Raw genomic sequence first — 6,079 nt, 5'->3', positions numbered from 1 at the left:
TAAAGCTGAAACTCCAGTACTTTGGCCACCTCATGCGAAGAGTTGACTCATTGGAAAAGACTGTGATGCTGGGAGGGATTGGGGGCAGGAGGAGAAGGGGACGACAGAGGATGAGATGGCTGGATGGCATCACTGACTCGATGGACGTGAGTCTGAGTGAACTCCGGAAGTTGGTGATGGACAGGGAGGCCTGGCGTGCTGCGATGCATGGGGTCGAAAAGAGTCGGACACAACTGAGCGACTGATCTTATCTAATAGAAATTCTTTGGTGAATTTGATTTAATGGAACATCTTTGTGAGAAAAACAAAATAGCAACAAAACTTAACAAATATATCCATCAAGAAACACAAAATATCTATAATAATAATCACAAAAAATAAACATTTTTTGAGCACTTTCTATGTGTGAAGCATGCAATAAACATTTAAAGGGGCTTCCGCAGTGGCTCAGTGATAAAAAATCTGCCTGCAATGCAGGAGATGTGGGCTAAATCCCTGAGTTGGGAAGATCCCCTGGAGGAGGGCATTCCAGTATTGTTGCCTGGAGAATCCCATGGAAAAAGGAGCCTGGTGGGCTACAGTCCATCAGGTCGCACAGAGTTGGACTCAACTGAAGCGACTTAGCATACGCACACACACACACATGTGCACACACAAACATTTACAGATATTAGTACATTTACTTTTCACAACATCCCAGGGTTCTTGGGGTGGAATACTACAGAGAAAAAAACCTGAGAGAGGAAGAGGGAGGAGGAGAATGAAAGAGTGCTCTGTAGATATGGACATGGCTAGGACTAGGGTGAGGCAAGAGAGATGTCCAGGTCATAGACTTCAAGGGGGTACTTATTCTTAGGTTCTTGCTTGAACCCAAAAGTGAAGACCTCCTTAAATTTTTTTGCCCTGGACACCTCTCTTGCCTCATCCTAGTCCCAGCCCTGGATCTTCAGGAAGAGTCCACTTAAATTCTTTAGCCAAAAACTGATTAGCGTAAGTATATTAGGAAACTGCCTGAGGCTGGAGAAAGAACCCTATAAAAGATTAGAGGGAACAATGCTGGAAATTCCTGGGTCAGAGATGAGGGTAGTTTATTACTCTCTGCAATAACAAGAGACAGAGCATCAGCACTTTAATGCTTTCCCACAAAGTGATGTAAAAGGGGTCAGGATGACACCTGCACATGTGGTGGGTTTCTATAGGAAAATCTGGAGTTTAGGGAACGTGAATATCTTATAATTAAGAAGGCAATGGCACCCCAACTCCAGTACTTTTGTCCGGAAAATCCCATGGATGGAGGACCCTGGTCACTAAGAGTCGGACTGCAGTCCATGGGGTCACTAAGAGTCGGATACGACTGAGCGACTTCTCTTTCACTTTTCACTTTCATGCATTGGAGAAGGAAGTGGCAACCCACTCCAGTGTTCTTGCCTGGAGAATCCCAGGGACGGGAGCCTGGTGGGCTGCCGTCTATGGGGTCGCACAGAGTTGGACACGACTGAAGCGACTTAGCAGCAGCAGCAGCAGCAAGCATGCCTTCCTTTTGGTCTGGAGGGAGATGCTATCTTGTACTTAAAGGTTGTTTTCTAGTCAAACACCTTTGAAAAGATGGTATGAATAAAGGGAAGTAAATACATCAGTTGGAAGATGTGCATAAATGTGAGAGACCCTTGGAGAACTGCCCTTCAACAACTACCTCCTGGTATTATTCCAAATGCATACTGTTTCTAGCCTAAGAGGGGTCATACCAGGAATAGCAAATTAGTTAATGGAGCTAAGAGCTAATAATAGGAAATAGAAGGCTCTGTGGTGAAGAATTCGAGAGTGTGCCTCCCCACGACAACCCTACCTAAAGATTAAAAATTTTTTTAAATATAGTGCTTGCCAAAAACAACTGTGGTCACCATGCATGCTCACTCAAAGATGAGCACAACACTTTCCTTATACGTTTGTATATTCTCTACAAGAATTCTGAAGAAATACTGACCTACTTATTATTTTTAAGTTATCTGTGATTTCTCATCATAAATATAAATATACTTTCTTATGAATTTTTAATTTTTCATAAATTTGTTAAGTTTATATTCCATTTTCAGTTATTACAAACTATTGGAAATTTTCCCTGTGTGGGACAATACATCCTTGTAGCTTATCTTATACCCACTTCGTCACCCCTACCTACTTTGCCCCTCCCCTACTGGTAACTGCTAGTTTGTTCTTTATATCTGAATTAATTTTTAAAATAAAATTGATAAAAATAGTAAATATTTATAAGATGATAATTAGCTAACTGGAATATTTAATTATATGATTTGATATATTTTGTTTTAATAATTAATTGAATGAAGCATATCATTTACCTGTGGATTTTAGTCAATGTATCTCAAAATATTGTTCCGGAGAAGGCAATGGCACCCCACTCCAGTTCTCTTGCCTGGAAAATCCCATGGACGGAGGAGCCTGGTGGGCTGCAGTCCATGGGGTCGCTAAGAGTCAGACACGATTGAGAGACTTCACTTTCACTTTTCACTTTCATGCATTGGAGAAGGAAATGGCAACCCACTCCAGTGTTCTTGCCTGGAGAATCCCAGGGATGGCGGAGCCTGGTGGGTTGCGGTCTCTGGGGTCGCACAGAGTCGGACATGACTGAAGTGACTTAGCAGCAGCAGCAGCAGTTCAGTTCAGTTCAGTTGCTCAATAATCTTGACTCCACGACACCATAGACTGCAGCACACCAGGCCTCCCTGTCCATCATCAACTCCCAGAGTTCACTCAAACTCATGTCCATCGACTCAGTGATGCCATCCAACCATCTCATCCTCTGTTGTTCCCTTCTCTTCTAGCCTTCAATCTTTCCCAGTATCAGGGTCTTTTCCAATGAGTCAGTTCTTCACATCAGGTGGCCAAAGTATTGGAGTTTCAGCTTCAGCATCAGTCCTTCCAATGAACACCAAGGACTGATTTCCTTTAAGATTGACTGGTTTCGCAGTCCAAGGGACTCTCAAAAGTCTTCTCCAACACCACAGTTCAAAAGCATCAGTTCTTTGGCCTCAACTTTCTTTATAGTCCAACTCTCACATCCATACATGGCTACTGGAAAAACCATAGCTTTGACTATATGGACCTTTGTTAGCAAAGTAATGTCTCTGCTTTTTAATATTGCTGTCTAGGTTTGTTATAGCTTTTCTTCCAAGGAGCAAGCATCTTTTAATCTCATGGCAGCAATCACTGTCTGCAGTGATTTTGGAGCCCCAACTAATAAAGTCAGCCACTGTTTCCACTGTTTCCCCATCTATTTGCCATAAAGTGATGGGACCAGATGCCATGATCTTTGTCTTCTGAGCGTTGAGTTTTAAGCCAACTTTTTCCACTCTCCTCTTTCACGTTCATCAAGAGGCTCTTTAGTTCTTCTTTGCTTTCTGCCCTAAGGGTGGTGTCATCTGTGTATGTGAGGTTATTGATTTTTCTCCCAGCAATCTTGATTCCAGCTTGTGCTTCATCCACCCTGGCATTTTGCATGATGTACTCTGCATAGAAGTTAAATAAAGCAGGGTGACCATATATAGCCTTGACGTACTCCTTTTCCTATTTGGAACCAGTCTGTTGTTCCATGTTCACTTCTAACTGTTGCTTCTTGACCTGCATACAGATTTCTCAGGAGGCAGGTCAGGTGGTCTGGTATTCCCATCTCTTGAAGAATTTTCCACAGTTTATTGTGATCCACACAATCAAAAGCTTTGGCATAGTCAATGAAGCAGAAGTAGATGTTTCTCTGGAACTCTCTTGCTTTTTCAATGATCCAATGGATTTTGGCAATTTGATCTCTGGTTCCTCTGCCTTATCTAAATCTGGCTTGAACATCTGGAAGTTTATGGTTCATGTGCTGTTGAAGCCTGGCTTGGAGAATTTTGAGCATTACTTTACTAGCATGTGAGATGAGTGCAATTGTGCGGTAGTTTGAGCATTCTTTGGCATTGCCTTTCTTTGGGATTGGAATGAAAACTGACCTTTTCCAGTCCTGTGGCCACTGCTGGGTTTTCCAAATTTGCTGGCATATTGAGTGCAGCACTTTCACAGCATCATCTTTTAGGATTTGAAATAGCTCCACTGGAATTCCATCACCTCCACTAGCTTTGTTCGTAGTGATGCTTCCTAAGGCCCACTTGACTTCACATTCCAGGATGTCTAGCTCTAGGTGAGTGATGACACCATCGTGGTTATCTGGGTCATGAAGATCTTTTTTGTACAGTTCTTCTGTGTATTCTTGCCACCTCTTCTTAATATCTTCTGTTTCTGTTAGATCCGTATAATTTCTGTCCTTAATTGTGCCCATCTTTGCATGAAATTTTCCCTCAGTATATCTAATTTTCTTGAAGAAATCTCTAGTCTTTCACATTCTGTTGTTTTCCTCTATTTCTTTGCATTGATCACTGAGGAAGGCTTTCTTTTCTCTCCTTGCTATTCTGTGGAACTCTGCATTCAAATGGATATATCTTTCCTTTTGTCCTTTGCCTTTAGCTTCTCTTCTTTCTTCAGCTATTTGTAAGGCCTCCTCAGACAACCCTTTTGCCTTTTTGCATTTCTTTTTCTTTGGCATGGTTTTGATCACAGCCTCTTGTACAATGTTAGGAACCTCCATCCATAATTTTTCAGGCACTCTGTCTATCGGATCTAATCCCTTGAATCTATTTGTCATGTCCACTGTATAATCATAAGAGATTTGACTTAGGTCATATCTGAATGGTCTAGTGGTTTTCCCTACTTTCTTCAATTTAAGTCTGAATTTGGCAATAAGGAGTTCATGATTTGAGCCACAGTCAACTCTGTATATTATATATATATATAACGTATATAAATATGTATTGCATTTATATTTAAAAGAAAAATTGTCATTAATTTATACTTATTCATCTGTTAAATTCAGAATATCCCTATGTGGGCCAAAATACCCAATATCTAATGCTAAGTCTTATTAAGAAAGATAGGCAGTCCGATGGGTTAGTGCACTTTGTTTTTTTATTAAAAGAGATTTCTCCCAAACTGGTATTTTCATTTATGCTTTTGTTTGATGCTTTGGAAATATGATCCAGGGGAAAGTATCATGGTAACAATTGGGTTGGATGAGGACTATATACTCCTTTTATAAACTAGGATAATTATTATTATGAACATAGGCCCATTCTCACACAGATCAATTGTAAAAAAGACTTCTTGACATTCTTGAAATTGATTTCTCAAAAACATCCTTCAGTGATATAAGGATGTCTTATGCATTTCCAGGGGTACCAGTATGCTGGTTTAGAGACTGTTGACTTAACGATGTACTCTCAGAAACATCCTTTCTTTTGTGAATAAAATTTTCAGTTGCCTGAATTCTTCAAACATAATTTCTATCTCCTTCCCTTTTCAGAACTTTGACTTTTCCTTGATGATATTGATCTCTTTGAACCCTCTTAAGAGGTGACTGACAGTAATTATGAAAAATAGTATGTAGGTTCCTCAAAAAATTAAAAATAGAATTATAATATGATCCACCAATGCCACTTCTGGGTTATGTGAAGAAAATAAAAACACTATCTGCTCCCCCATGTTCATCATAATATTTACAATACACACTGTAGCCAAGATATGGAATTGACTTTAGTTCACTTACAGATGATTTCTTCATCAAGTATGAATGAGAACCTTGCTGGGTAGAATATTTTTGGTCATAGGTTTTTCCCTTTCATCACTTTAAAAACGTTGTGCCACTCCCTTGTGTCCTGTAGAGTTTCTACTGAAAAAATCAGCTGATAATCTTATGAGAGTTCCCTCGTATATGGTTCATTGCTTTTCCTTTGATGCTTTTAGTATTCCCTACCTTTCCAGGCCAGGCTTCAGCAATATGTGAACCGTGAACTTCCTGATGTTCAAGCTGGTTTTAGAAAAGGCAGAGGAACCAGAGATCAAATTGCCAACATCCGCTGGATCATGGAAAAAGCAAGAGAGTTCCAGAAAAACATCTATTTCTGCTTTATTGACTATGCCAAAGCCTTTGACTGTATGGATCACAATAAACTGTGGGAAATTCTGAAAGAGATGG

Source organism: Bos mutus, chromosome 3, assembly GCF_027580195.1.
Source record: "Bos mutus isolate GX-2022 chromosome 3, NWIPB_WYAK_1.1, whole genome shotgun sequence".
NCBI classification, from domain to species: Eukaryota; Metazoa; Chordata; class Mammalia; order Artiodactyla; family Bovidae; genus Bos; species Bos mutus.
Note: the sequence above shows the minus strand (reverse complement) of the source record.